Below are 16,036 nucleotides of genomic sequence, written 5' to 3' on the forward strand. Positions count from 1 at the left end.
CATGCCGAACAGTATTCGTCATCTGTTCGCAATTATTTTGACTACACTTTATCCAACACAGTCATCATCTTTGTTGAAAAAATACAAAAACTATTTGACTGAAGACATATTGCACCGAGCAAAACAAGCAAACCAATGTCCAAATCTAGATTCCACACCAGAAATGTATAATGACGCGTTAGTGTTGCTTACAGATACATGTATTTTAATTTCAGATTTTCCACTTAGTCATTATGGTATGGCATCATCTGATCATCCGACCACTGTCTTAGTTAATGCGATTTGCAACGAGAAAAACAATATAACGATGTTGACTTAGCTACAATTATTGCGAATAATGAGCCAGTACTGACAGCTGAACAAAAAAAAATATATTTATAATCGGATTATGCTGACGGTGGATGCTTGTAGTGTAACGACGCAAGTTTTGTATAAATGATTTTCTTTTGACATATGACCATGTGCAGACTTCGTCACCTACGTCAGTTACAACACACTTCAAAATTATTTAAATTATTTTTTAAATTGTCTCTGAATGGTTCTTGAACGAAACTGTAAAACATCGTCATTTGAGTCGTATGCGCAGAATTACGTCACTCAGTCCAATTGGTTTGCGTAAACTTTTTCAATTTAGATGTCGTTTGTTTCTCCTCAGAAATTGTATTAATGCAGTTTATCTGCTTTAATAGATATTAGAACCACATTGAATAAACTTTCAAGACTCAAACTCGCGATGAACGTTGTCAAAAATTAATAATCTCGTCAAATAAATTACGTAACATAACTCTTCATAAATAAATTCTCGGAACACGTATTTAAACTTTGGTAGCATCCACTAGTTTATTATTTCCCTACATATATACGTGAACCTGAGCCTTGACTAGACAGAACTGAACATTTACAACATGATTAAACTTTCTATGACGTCATTGTGGTAGAAACATTACAAATTCTTAATTTTCAATTTTTAGAAGCACGACGCAACAACTCGGTTTCAGGATCTGCTGTTGCTCTTTGGCTGTCGACCCGCGACGTATAGTGGCCAGCAATTTTCTCTCTGGTCCCGGCAGTGAAGATGCTGTCTCCGTTCGTTGCGCCGCCCTCTCCGTACATGAAACATAAAAAATAAATACAAACTTTAGACAATTCACAACCATTACAAATATTACAAAAAATACATAAACAAAACTAAATTAAACTTATATTCACCTGCAAACTGGGCTGACACTGGTGGATGAGTGACGCTTCAATTTCGCGTCCCACTACATGCTGAACAAGGTGGTTTTTCTTCTTAGACGCACCAAGTGGAACCGGTATGACTTTTTTAATATCATTAATCCTTGCGAAGAGCCGGCCGGGTTGGCCGAGCGGTTCTAGGCGCTTCAGTCTGGAACCGCGCAACCGCTACGGTCGCAGATTCGAATCCTGCCTCGGGAATGGATGTGTGTGATGTCCTTAGTTTGGTTAGGTTTAAGTAGTTCTAAGTTCTAGGGGACTGATGACCTCAGAAGTTAAGTCCCATAGTGCTCAGAGCCATTTGAGCCTTGCGAAGATACGGTCGCAACAGAAACCTGCCATAGCATAGCCAGGCATTGCTGACACTTTGTTAGATGATGTACGAACGGCACAATCAGCATTTAAGTAGCCATTAGACATTCATAACAAAACAAACGCAATGTGTAACATTAAAAAATTCGCGTAGTGGCTGCAGTGGTGTAAAAGAGTTCGATTATAATTTGGGATGAGTTTTCTATGGCTCATAAACATTCATTCGAAGCATTTGATAGAACTATGCCAGATATGAAAGGCAACGATAAACTTTTCGGTGTTACTGTCTTACTACTGTCTGGTGACTTCCGGCAGACATTAGCAGTCATTTCTCGCTCTACTTTTGCCGATGAGATTAACGCATGTTTAATACAATCGTCTTTATGGCGAAATGTCGGACACTTTGTTTGACCATGAACATTCGAGTACTGTTGCAAACTGATCCATCGGCACAAGTATTTTCTAAGCAATTGCTGGATGCTGGAAACGGTGAAACTGAACTACATCAAAATACACAATACACCAGATTGCCAGACAACTTTTGCACTGCTGTTGAGACAGAAAGTGAGCTAAGGGCAGCAAGAAATGTTGATGTTGCCTAAATTAATTTCCAGTTACAACAGTTGTTGCTCAGTGATTTGATGTCTTTTAAATCAATCGACACAACCGTTGATGGAAACGAAGCCGTAAATTTTCTAACTTAATTCACACATTCTGTGGATATACCAGGAACGTCGCCATACAATCTTCGATTGAAGACTGTTTCACCGATTATTCTTCTGCGTAATTTAAACCCACCTAAGTTATGTAACGGTACACATTTGGTCATCAAAAGGATCACCGGTGACGTTCTCGAAGCAACCATTTTGAAGGGAAAGTTTAAAGGAGAAATCGTCCTGCTGCCACGTACTCCAATGATACCATCAGAATCTCCAGTACCATTTAGAAGGCGTAAATTTCCCATTCGCTTGGTAATGACCATCAATAAGTCTCAAGGCGAAACAATGACCATTTGCGGTGTGGGCAACTATATGTCGCCTGCTCACTTGTGGAAAAACCACCAAATCTATTCGTGTTAGCAAAAGAAAGGGTAGTCAAAAATATTAAGCACCAATTATCGCTTAGATAATTGAAAATTTTAAATTGTAACAATTTAAAATAATGGAAACATTAGTTAAAAATCAATGTTATATACCTCATTCATAAAGTTCATTTTTTATATAGTATTAATTTATTAAGTATTTTGTAAACAAGTCATTGATTACAACTATAGTTGACTCTGAGATTAATAAAATGTAAATTTAAAAATTGTATGCTACTTTGTTATTAATTTCAATGTTCCGATACTTTACCAGTCATTTTAAAATTTTGGCATAACATTCCATTCTAAATGAAGTAGTTTTTAAAGTGGGCTAAACTATTTTGGGTTTTAACAGTAAATATTAATTTATGGTATTAAAAAGATATGTAAAATATTAATTCAACCTATTATAACTATTGAGCCACAGCAATGCGTGGCCAGGTCAGTATTCACACACACACACACACACACACACACACACACACACACACACACACACACACACAGAAGCGCCATAGAAACTGGTATAGGCATGCGTATACAAATGCAGAGAGCTATAAACAGGCAGAATATGACGTTTCGGTCGGCAACGACTACATAAGACAACGAGTGTCTGGCGCAGTTGTTAGATCGATTTGAAGGTAGGTGAGTTTGAAGGTAGTGTTACAGTCGGCGCACGAGCGATGGTACACAGCATCTCCGAGGGAGCGATGAAGTGGGGACCTTCCCGTACGATCATTTCACCAATGTACCTTGAATATCAGGAATCCGGTAAAACATCAAATCTCCGACATCGCTGAGGCCGGAAAAACTTCCTGCAAGAAACGGACCAACGACCGACTGAAGAGAATCGTTCATCATGACAGAAGTGGAGCCCTTCTGCAAATTGCTGCAGATTTCAATGCTGAACCATCAACAAGTATAGCGTGCGAACAATTCAACGACACGTTATCGATAGGGGCGTTCGAAGTCGAAGGCCCACTCGTGTACCCTTGATGACTGCACGACACAAAGCTTTACTCGTGGCCTGGGCCCGTCAACACCGACACTGGACTGTTGATAACTGGAAACATGTTGCCTGGTAGGACGAGTCTGGTTTCAAATTGTATCGAGTGGACTGACATGTAAGGATATGGAAAAAACCTCATGAATCCATGGACCCTGGATCTCAGCAGGGGACTGCTCAAGTTGGTGGAGCCTCTGTAATGGTTTGGGGCGTGTGCAGTTGGAGTGAAATGGGCTCTCTCATACATATAGATACGACTCTGACAGGTGACACGTACGAAAGCATTTATACATATCCATTGTGCTTTCCGACGGACTAGGGTGATTCCAGCAGGACACTGCGACACCCCAGACTTCCAGAATTGCTACAGAATGGCTCCAGGAAAACACTTCTGAGTTTAAATACTTCCGCTGCCCACCAGAATCCCGAGACATGTACATTATTGAGGATATCTGGAATGCCTTGCAACGTGTTGTTCACAAGAGATCTCCTCCCCCGCGTACTCTTACGGGATTTATGGACAGGCTTGCAGATATCGATGCTGTCAGTTCCCTCCAGTAGTACGTCAGACATTAGTCGAGTCCATGCCACGTCGTGTTGCGCCACTTTTGCGTGCACGCAGGGGGCCCTACACGATATTAGGCATGTGTTATAGTTTCTTTGGCTCTTCTTGCCCACATATCTTGCAGTCTTTGATACACTTTGTACGGGGTAGGTCAGTCACCGTAACTAACCAAAAGTCTATATATGACGGTAGTATCCGTTCCCGAAAGAACAGTTACCGTGGATGACCATGCAGCTTTGCTAGAAATGAAATGATAATTAAATAGACACCCTAGCTGCAAGCAGGCGTTGATACACTTCATTGGGGACATGTTGAAAATGTGCGCCCCGACCGGCACTCGAACACGGGATCTCCTGCTTACATGGCAGACGCTCTATCCATCTGAGCCACCGCGGGCACAGAGGATAGTGCGTCTGCAGGGACTTATCCCTTGCACGCTCCCCGTGAGATCCACATTCCCAACATGTCCACAACACTACATCTATAGGCGCACTACGAATGTAGTGTTGTGGACATGTTGGGAATGTAGATATCACGGGGAGCGTGCAAGGGATAAGTCCCTGCAGACGCACTATCCTCTGTGCCCGCGGTGGCTCAGATGGATAGAGCGTCTGCCATGTAAGCAGGAGATCCCGGGTTCGAGTCCCGGTCGGGGCGCACATTTTCAACATGTCCCCAATGAAGTGTATCAACGCCTGCTTGCAGCTAGGGTGTCTATTTAATTATCATTTCAAACCAAAAGTCTTTCCAAGTCAGTGGGCAAAGCAGCCCCTTACTCGACTGTTGCATTAGAAGTATAAAGCCGATAATCGTTGAAAGTAATGTGTTTTTTGATAGGTTCCCAGCCAAACTAATATTCCATCATTTTTCGAGAGTGCTTGTGGTATTTTATTAACTCTTGTTCCAGTATTTCAGCTGATATCCTTACAGCCATTCTGAAGGTGAGTCACCTGCCAGATTTTTAAATCACTTTATGTGTCACTGGTAACACTGTTACTAACAAGATTGTCAGTCATAAGTAAAATTTTATGAAGCTAAGAGTAAAACAAAGCAAGCACAGGGTCAGGAAATCCACAGTGCTTACCAAGTATGTCGCTGATTATTATGGATGGCCCATGGTCAAGAGGCAGGCAGTGAAGAAATATAATAGTATTTATTTTGAAAGCAAAGACGAGAATGAGGCTTTTCATGGTTTGTTGAGCTGAAAAACCATCGTCCTGAATGAGCAGGTTGTCTGCTAACTGCATTTCCGCAGCTTCCTTGACTTCTGTATCCCAGTAGGACGATTTTGGCCAGTACTTTTAACTTACCCATAATCATGGAATGGCAGTTAAAGTAATTTGCTCAGCCACTACTCAGCCATATTGTACTGTAGACGGCGGCAGAATCGCTGGCCTTCAATGCAACGTTCCTGCACGTCCAAGCATGTGACGCTGTAGACATCCTTTGTGCCATGTGAAACGTCCTGTGACGAATTATGGCTCGTGTTGAGAGAAAGACCGAATTTCGCGGCAGACACTATTTGTGAGAATTCCATATTTGGTCCAAAAATCAAATGACGAACTTTGGTTTGCAGTTTGAGAATAGGGACACGGCAGTTATCAAATTGTCGCAGTTATCAAATTCTCTTATGAAGGCCACATGTTGTTGGTCTTGATAGTAGGTATCTTAGTGCTAGAGGGGTTAAGATGTGGTACAAAGTAACTAATACTAGAGCACTTAATGTCACGTAGCCGAGGGCGCGGCAGTCGGTCCTTATCACTCACTGTCCACACAGACTGCACTCAATTTCACGCAAGCCAGCAGTCGCCGATTGTGACTAAGTGGGCGTGGGGTTCGTTTCCGAGGATTAAGAAAACACGGCAGTTAGCTACTTCACAATGCTGAGCGAGGCGTAGAATCAGACCATCGAGCTTTTGCACACACCAGTCTTTGCAGCCTATGCACATTCTTATGTTTTCTGCGTGGCTGTGCAAGCTATGCAAGGGGCTGCGTCATAAGGCGAGGTAGTGTCGGTCTCTTTCAGCATTTTGCGCCAAGCTGTGCGAAGTTTCTCCGCCCCCTCTCTCTCTCTCACACACCGTAGCCGGGTGAACAGCACGTTGTTGTAACACGGAAGTCTTAGCGTCGGGAATACAGAACCTTGATTTTTATACTGTCAGCTGGTGTCTTGTATAAGAGCAGTGCTGCAACGTTTTGTCACCATCGTCAAAGATCTGACTTGACTCATTAGAAATGGTCTGTGAAGACCAGCTACTGTGACAACAAAGAGTTTTTTATAAGCAACAAATAAATATACATTAAGTAAAATTCAAGGAATGCTCCATGTTCTACCTAGTTCGAAAAGCGCGTGATTTCAACACAACGTAAGCAGAACACATTAATGCCTACATCCGCAACACACACAGTATCAGAATTATCCGCCCAAATACACTATAGAGGGCTCTCATGTGGAAAAGTGCAGCAAAATGTCAAGCGACTAAATAAAGGGAATAAGATGCTTCTCCTAGAACTGGAGATGTATTCACATAATAGAAAACAAGGAAATGCAATGTTAGAGAATTTCTACAGATGCTTCGACAGGATACTTAAATAAAATTCTTAACACATAGAAAGAAGCACTATTGTAAAAGGAAACCAGCAAATTATGAACCAGATTGTTAAGATACATATCCTCTGTACATAAGTGTATCATACTGTGGGGAAGACCTGTAACATAATCTCTGTTGATTGCATATAAAAACAAATGCAGAAATGGACTATTAGACAACTGTAAGTACAAGTTCTTCCAAATCTCGTCACTCACTATACATAAATATCGATAATCAACTGAAAAATAGCGCATTTTATATAGATTGCAGTAAAGTTAACAGAACAGTGCAGAACCGCACACGTCAAAAACACTGCTAAACAGGAATAGAACAGAGAGGAACGCACTTGAAAATGTGAATCATTTCTTGAAACGCGTAGTGTGAAATGTAAATAAAAGAAAATCATGAATGGTAACAGAAAAATTATTTAGAAACAAACCCATCGTCAAAAATATTGCGCTACAAAATTGCTGACTAGGCTTCTTTTTCATTAACGTGGAGCTAATGCACTTAAGAAGGTTAGATGATCAATATGTGCAGTGAGAAGAACTAAATACTCGACTGCGTTGTTAATATGACGTATGGGCTCTGTCTTTGCCTCACACGAGACGCTCAATTTTCTCTCCATTGCCATCTGCCCACGCAGTGGTTTCACCAGCCGTGTACGCTTCTTTCCGCCTCCAGGTGTCTTTCGAGACATTTATGAACACAGATCACTATGGCTAACAATTTTTAATATGATCCTGATTGTGTTTTGTTCACATCTGCTATAGTACTGGTGAAGAGCTATCACTAGACGTGCACTAAAGGGAAATTCAATCCTAAATGCTGAATGGGTGCGCTGGAAAGGACATCATAGACAGCTGCAGCAAAATGAAGCCATTGAATGAGGAAACACGTGGTAAAACTTGCTATTTAATGTAGCTTTACAAAAAAAAAGATATCTTAGGATTATTTACTAACACAGTCGCGATCGCGTGTAAGTTGTTACTTTTCATGTGATGATGACCTGTTTCGATCTACTACAGAAATCATCATATCTACATTCCTTGGTAGTTGTAGGAATCCCTGATGTGGAGCAGGCCCCGTCCGTGCTGGTGTTGAGCAGGGATTATTACTACATCAAGGAAAGTTGATCTGATGAAGATCTCTGCAGTATAATTATAATAGTATCAGCTCGGTGTTTCCTAGAACAATGTTCCAAACAATTTTACATAACTTAGTGTTCAAAGTTTTTGGAGGGTAAACACGAGAAGCGCAGATTGTCGAACGACAGAAGGAAACACTGGTCAACAAGGGAAAACCTTTTGTCAGGTTGCTGGGTAAGACAAACTGTATTCGATGCGTTGTACTGCACCGAACACGATAACAGAGAAACTGTTTCATTGGTTCTTATTTTTGTGGTATACGCATTTTCTTGTAACAGTATACACATAGTATATATATGCAATACTAACTATTCTAAGTGTTTGCTTTCTATATACGGAATTTCCACCTATGTATAAACACGTCACTTTCATAAATTCACTGTAGCTCCAGTCATTGACATATGGTCACAACACACTACAGATACGTAGAAAAACTCATAAAGTTTTGTTCGGCATAAGCCGCACTTCAGGTTTCTGCCGCCAGAGCGCTCGAGAGCGCAGTGAGACAAAATGGCGACAGGAGCCGAGAAAGCGTATGTCGTGCTTGAAATGCACTCACATCAGTCAGTCATAACAGTGCAACGACACTTCAGGACGAAGTTCAACAAATATCCACCGACTGCTAACTCCATTCGGCGATGGTATGCGCAGTTTAAAGCTACTGGATGCCTCTGTAAGGGGAAATCAACGGGTCGGCCTGCAGTGAGCGAAGAAACGGTTGAATGCGTGCGGGCAAGTTTCACGCGTAACCCGCGGAAGTCGACGAATAAAGCAAGCAGGGAGCTAAACGTACCACAGCCGACGGTTTGGAAAATCTTACGGAAAAGGCTAAAGCAGAAGCCTTACCGTTTACAATTGCTGCAAGCCCTGACACCCGATGACAAAGTCAAACGCTTTTAATTTTCGGCGCGGTTGCAACAGCTCATGGAAGAGGATCCATTCAGTACGAAACTTGTTTTCAGTGATGAAGCAACATTTTTTCTTAATGGTGAAGTGAACAGACACAATGTGCGAATCTGGGCGGTAGAGAATCCTCACGCATTCGTGCAGCAAATTTGCAATTCACCAAAAGTTAACGTGTTTTGTGCAATCTCACAGTTTAAAGTTTACAGCCCCTTTTTCTTCTGCAAAGAAAACGTTACAGGACACGTGTGTCTGGACATGCTGGAAAATTGGCTCATGCAACAACTGGAGACCGACAGCGCCGACTTCATCTTTCAACAGGATGGTACTCCACCACACTTCCATCATGATGTTCGGCATTTCTTAAACATGAGATTGGAAAACCGATGGATCGGTCGTGGTGGAGATCATGATCAGCAACTCATGTCATGGCCTCCACGCTCTCCCGACTTAACCCCATGCAATTTCTTTCTGTGGGATTATGTGAAAGATTCAGTGTTTAAACCTCCTCTACCAAGAAACGTGCCAGAACTGCGAGCTCGCATCAACGATGCTTTCGAACTCATTGATGGGGACATGCTGCGCCGAGTGTGGGAGGAACCTGATTATCGGCTTGATGTCTGCCGAATCACTAAAGGGGCACATATCGAACATTTGTGAATGCCTAAAAAAACTTTTTGAGTTTTTGTATGTGTGTGCAAAGCATTGTGAAAATATCTCAAATAATAAAGTTGTTGTTGAGCTGTGAAATCGCTTCAATCATTTGTAATAACCCTGTATATATATATATATATATATATATATATATATATATATATATATATATATATATATTCTCAAATTTTCCTCTTTCAAGATTTTAGTTTTTAGGCAGTTTTTGAAGTCTTCTTGTTGACTGTCGAGCGGTAGTCAGCTAACAAATTAGGATTCCGTTTTCTCCGATAACACTTCTCCATCGTAGCGACATGCTGACGGAACTTCTCCCCATGTTCATCTCTGGTAGCATGGAAAGACCTTGAAAAGAAGTTTAAGTGGTAGTGTAAGTAGTGCAACTTAAGAGACGTGTGACAAGCCATGTTTTCGAAACATTTCACCATGTTCTCCACCAATTCCACACATTTTTCTGCTGTCGTGTTTCCAAGAAATTGATGAAGAAGCACCATGCTGTTTTTTATTTTTTTCTTCCTTTTCGTCCAGTAGTTCTGAACTGATCGCTCTTCATGACTGTCCTAATTTGTTGGGCAATAAATATATGTTCCTCGAGCTTACCATCTGTCAGCTGGGGAAACCTTGTTTGAAGACATTTATAGATTGCACTCTGCCTGTTGAGGGCCTTTACGAAAATCCGCTTGAGATCGAGTTCGTTGTCGAGTATAGCCAGCAGAATCTGTTCACTATCAACAAGAGGATTAAACAATAGAGTCATCTTCCTTGGTTCTAGGTTCCTCCGCTTTGGCCACTCTTTCAGACTGTAATGTTTATCAGTTGACAAATCTACCCCACTCGCAAATGAAATACGAGAACTCGATATATCCTAATTGCTTACCTGGGCGGAGTGCTACGACCTTCAGATCAGCACAGATTTTCCACTTATAGATAGTTGTAGATTATGCTTCAATGAGCTGAATGTCCCTTTCATCTGTGCATAATGAACAATGGGAATGAAGGTTTTTCGCATTCCCATTATGTAGAAGCACACATTTCAGTCTCACCTTTAAACTATCTATGGAAAGCCTCCCTTCCTGTGGGTCGTATTCCATGCCAACGCTTCCAGCAACCAATCAACATCATTGCAGAAACAGATGGTTCCATCCACTGAAAAATAGTCGATATGAGACGCTTACGCCAGAGCAAATTACATTCCACCTTTTCAGCGGGGCACCCAAAAGTTCTGCTTTGGCCTTGCTGAGTTCAATATCCCGAACAAGGTCCTCGACTATTTCCTGTGTAACACGATGAATCTCTGACTCATTAACTCTAAACTCTTCATATTGCATTCCAGCTTCATCAGGAGATGATAAATGTTCTTTTTCGTTGACATCCAATAAACAAGGGATTGAGGTGCAGGCAACTCTAGGCTGGTTAAGTTTGTATATACACTGCCATTGTCATGCCTTTCACTGACAGTGTTGCTCAAAAATTACAGTCGTCAGTAAGGTTCTTTCCTTCTCACAAGACCATCGTCACTTCAAATCGCATAGATGTTTGCTTCCCATTGAGCCACTCTTTCAGGTATTACAGCGAAAATGAGGAGCCTATCGTTTCTACTGCATCTCCTTGCGTCCAAAGTGCAGCTGATAAACTTTGGAGACAACAGGCGTGAGCTTCCTCTTCCGTGTAGTAAATAAAACTCGCCACAAATGTAACAGAAACTGTCACTATCGTTCACGCACAAAGTGTGGCATTTTATAACAGAACTAATTGTTCACACACGAGTGTGGCATTTTGATGCAGAACTAAACACTAGCTCACAGCGAATGATGTAAACCTAAAACAAAACAGTTTTATTTATGTAATATAAAAGAACACTGAGGTCTCATAAGGGCAACTAACCTAACATAACACGATATCTCAGAAACTAGAACCAATTAGCGATTTTTATTGGTAGTTTTGGGATCACTATACTGACTCCAGTTAATATGTGTTACTCCCATTTGGGAACCACATCCATTGTTGATCAGTGTATTCGACGTCCTATTTAACCAGATACATTTGCCTTATTCAATCTATGGAAACTAGCTGATATCTAAATACGGATGGGCTGATGGGGATTTTAAATGCCGCTTTGCTTAACGAGAATCCAATGTGATATCAGTATCTCGCTCAGTGCATAGCTCTGCACTGCACAGTACACCAGTGCATGGGAGGTGCACCTGAGCCCTTGAGCATAGTTAACACAGTTAGGGCTTAACACACTTAGGGCTAGTAAATTCAAAAAATTTAGCTAAGCAAGAAAATCTGTGGGTGGTATCACCCATACTAATAAGCCATAATAAATTATAGGGATGGCAGTTAGAAAGGTAATAACATCACGCTTTAGCATAATACCTTGTCATTACACATTGCTGGGGAAAAATGAAAATGGAAAAGGAATAAAAATAAATTGTAAAATAACAAAACTGTCACTCATTGCGGGACCATGATATCATTTTCATTCTGTACATTACCCCAGAGAAAAGAAAAAATTCAGTTGACTTAATGCATCTCGTCAACTTGTAACATCCTATGACAATGTCATATTCCTGGAATCGGCACCTACTTCAGTATTTAAGAACATACACAACCTTATAGATTTGCGATGTCATAGTTCCACCAGAATGCGTAAGGAACTCTGTGGTTCCACTTAAAGGTATACCAACTTACACAAAGACGCTTACCTATCTCTAGAAATGCATTTCTCTGATGTTTGTGATATATTAAAGGGTATCAGCGTGCCTTCAGAGCAGGATTATCTGCTGCCTGTGGGAGGCACGTGAGATTATTCGTGAAGAAAATGGTGCTGCATTATTCTAAATTCCCGTGCACTTCTTAGCCTGCCCACTGAAAGTGGCACTTTCTTTGAAACGCTGTGATCTGTATGCATATACCTAATCGACCTGTGCGAATACCGGCTCCATGATATTTTCTGTCCCCATTGCTAACAATATTTTGGTGATTTCGGCAAAAGATATATCGCATTTGTGACAGAGTCGCGAATTTATTCGCATAAGTCTATGACAGCAGATGCCCCTAACGGTCTCGCGACCGTTTTTCGTTAAGCGTTTACAACATCTACGATAATGAATAAAGGCTGAAGCAACGAATTATAATTTCTACCAAGGCCGGGATACGAAACTGGATATTCTGCTCAGCAGGCATATGCGCGAACCACTGCACCACCTTGCACTACAGCCAAAGCAGTTGCACGGCTTATCCCTAGTATGTCTCTCTCCGTAATACAAACTCCAGTTCACGCCTCAGCCCATCTTCCCCTTCTTAATTCATATCGGTATTGCGGATGCTCTCCGGCTTTGGAATAGCAATTTAGCATTGAACGAAATGGGGATAATGCTGCCTGTACCTCAGGCGTAGATAATATACTCCGATGTGACAAAAGTCATGGGATACCTGCTAACATAGTGTCGGACCTCGCTTTCCCGGGGTAGTGCAGCAACTCGACGCGACATGGACTTACAGACGTTGGAAGACCTCTCAGAAATGTTGTGCCATGCTGCCTCTGTAGCCGTCCATAGTTGTGAAAATATTGACAGCGTAGGATTTTGTGAACGACCTGACCTCACGATTGCGTCCCCTAAATGTTCAATGGGATTCATATCGGGCGATGTGGGTGGCAACGATATTCACTCGAACTGTACAGCTCCAGCTACCACTCCATGTTCAGTGTCCCTTAACTCCCGCTGTGCTCCGTAATCACGTCGGAAAACTTTCCACTTGAATCACCTGAGTACAAATGACACGTCTGCCAATGCACTGCACTGATATACTTTATGTACGCCATACTACCGCCATATGTATATCTGCATGTCCCTATCCCATGACTTCGGTCACCTCCGTCTATTAATCAGGTACAGGCAATATTATTCTCATTTCAGTCACTGTAAAGGTGGTATTGGAGAGCCTCTGCAATACTGATATGAGTTAAGAAACTTAACATCAAGATGGACTGCGACGTGTTGTATTGGGGAATAGGAGACGTACTAGAGTATTCTGAGCAGCTATGTTGGCTGCAGTGCTGGGTAATGCCGTAGTGAGTGATGTGTGAGTGAGCAGGCCACTCGGGTTCGATTCCCGACGTCCGTAGAAATTTCAGTTCATGTCTTAAGCCTGCATTCATTAACACAGATGAAGCTGAGACTTTGTACGTCTCTGGAGTACATAATTTCATTTAGTTACAAAATCCGATAGCGGCAGCCACGATTGCTGTACCGGAACTGCAGTTCCAGAACAATTCTCGTGGCTGCCGTATCGCGGTCGCGAAGTAGGGCCTAGGCAGTTCCAGATAAGTTTTATAGTCTGACGATAATTTACGGATTTGTAGTTTTAGCTTGACGATGTCCACTATGGACAAACTGTAGTTACTGTTATTCTGAAGAAGGTTGAGTTATCCCGACTGAAATCTAGGTAAATTCTAGGTAAACGGTGCAACTGAGGATGTTGATTATTAAAATTAAAAGTAACAGGAATAAAACATTGGTCAAAATGATTTGAAAAACACGAATCATTATTGACTGTGATGGATGATATCGACAGTTTGCAAATTTAAGAAATGGTAAGGGAGTGCTCATGTTAATACGATGCCTCCCAGAAAATAACCGGACCGTAAATGCTATCTGATTCCTGTATCTTGAATTGAAAGAGACTGTGGAAATGTTGCTCGCAGTTCAATACGACGTACAATGGCTGCAATACAAGTGCTGCAGGCCAGATAAGATTCGCTGCGGTGAAGACTAAACTTCTCAACGAAAAATCAGTAATATGCTCACCAATGTACTGCACAACGTACGGTATGCAGTCGGCTCGTAGGTGCGGAGCTACTAAAACCACAACCAGGCAGAGCAGAGAATCCCGGCTGGCGCCCGTCAGCAACCAAAATCATATTGTGGGCGGACCTCCGCCAAATTCCCGGAAGATTGCTTCCCTGCTTCCCTTCTCAGTACCACCACTCTACAAGGAAGGTCGTCAAAACGTTATCATCTTCAACCGTCGAGCAGCGCTAGTAAACCACGCCAATGGCGTAATCATACCAGCCCCGTAGCTCCCTCCTGGGCACGTTATAAAGCAATCTTCCAGTAGGTCAGCTTGCCGCTAAAAGCTGTGTACACCCACACAATGTGCTCTGGCGTTAGCGGCTGTCGTATTGGGCTGCAATATCTTCCCATCCACGCGGAGATTGTCCCGAATCAGGAATGTTTTGATGCGCTTTGGACTCCCACGCTATCCTGGCGTAAAAATTACTTCCCGTGTCAAACAATGTCTTCTCCGCAGAGCGATACTTTAAATATGCGTCAGAGTGTCGCAAGTGACATCCTGAGTTCGTAAATGGCCCGCAACGCCCAAGCCGGACTGAACGCGTTCTTGGGCGGACCTCCGTCAAATTTCCAGAAGAATTCTACCCTGATTCCCTTCTCAATACCACCGCTCCACGAGAAACGTCGCCAAATGCAAGGCTCAGGAGGACATCCTGAGCCTGCTGGTCACTTACCTAGCCTCCCAAGGAATCAAACTGTCAGACACAAAAGGCACCGGATGCTGCCCGTGTCCGCAGTTGACTGCCCGGGTGGGTCTGACGTACCTTCCTAGAAACTGCTAATCGCGGGCCCCTGTCGGCTTTCACCTCGGCCATGCGCTTATTCATAATCAGCATGGAGGCTGAGGTGACCACTTTGACTGAAGTGATGCCTTATCTGTGACAGTGTAGCAGTAGAAAGGCAGTCCACCCCGATAGCTGAATGGTCAGTGTGACGCATTGCCGTCCTACGGGCCCGGGTTCGGTTCCGGGCTGGATCGGGGATTTTCTCCGCTCAGGGACTGGGTGTTCTGTTGTCTTCATTATCATTTCATCCCCATCCGGCGCGCAGGTCGCCCAATGTGGCGTCGAATGTAATAAGACCTGCACCACGGCGACCGGACCTGTCCCGTAAGGAGCCTCCCGGCAGATGACGCCACCCACTCTTATCAATTTTTCCTGTGGAAGCGCAGCAGCGACCTGCGACAGCGAGTAAGCAAGAATTGCGCGATCAGAACAGACAACTTGGCTCTGGCTTTGGACGGAAGGCGCCGTGCACTCTCTTACTGGATGTTGTCATAGTGTATATTGGTCACAAGTGTACTGAGCATGAAGTTTGTGAGCGAATAAGATGTATAGGAATTGTCTACTTCAGCGTTGTTGCACACTCAGTGTTTTGAGGTACTCTATACTGATGAAATTTCCTGGTTGATTAAAACTGTGTGGCGGACCGAGACTCGAACTCGGGACCTTTGCCTTTCGCGGGCAAGTGCTCTACCAACTTAGCTACCCAAGCACGACTCACGACCCGTCCTCACAGCTTCAATTCCGCCAGTTCCTCATCTCCTACCTTCAAAAGATCTATAATGATCATTGTGTCTCAGCTTATGGCTTCTTGCTGTCACGTACGGTAACTGTTCGTGAGGCAACTGCTAGATTTGGTACCCCACATGAGCCTTTGAAGTACA

General features: G+C 42.7%; 1 non-coding gene across 1 annotated transcript; it reads left to right on the top strand.

Annotated features, from left to right (window-relative positions):
• The first annotated feature begins 4,782 nt into the window (after positions 1-4,782).
• Trnat-ugu (transfer RNA threonine (anticodon UGU)) lies at positions 4,783-4,857 on the top strand. The gene has a single exon. It is a non-coding gene; the product is annotated as a tRNA-Thr (tRNA).
• The last annotated feature ends 11,179 nt before the right edge of the window (positions 4,858-16,036 follow it).

Source organism: Schistocerca serialis, chromosome 7 (assembly GCF_023864345.2).
Source record: "Schistocerca serialis cubense isolate TAMUIC-IGC-003099 chromosome 7, iqSchSeri2.2, whole genome shotgun sequence".
NCBI lineage: Eukaryota > Metazoa > Arthropoda > Insecta > Orthoptera > Acrididae > Schistocerca > Schistocerca serialis.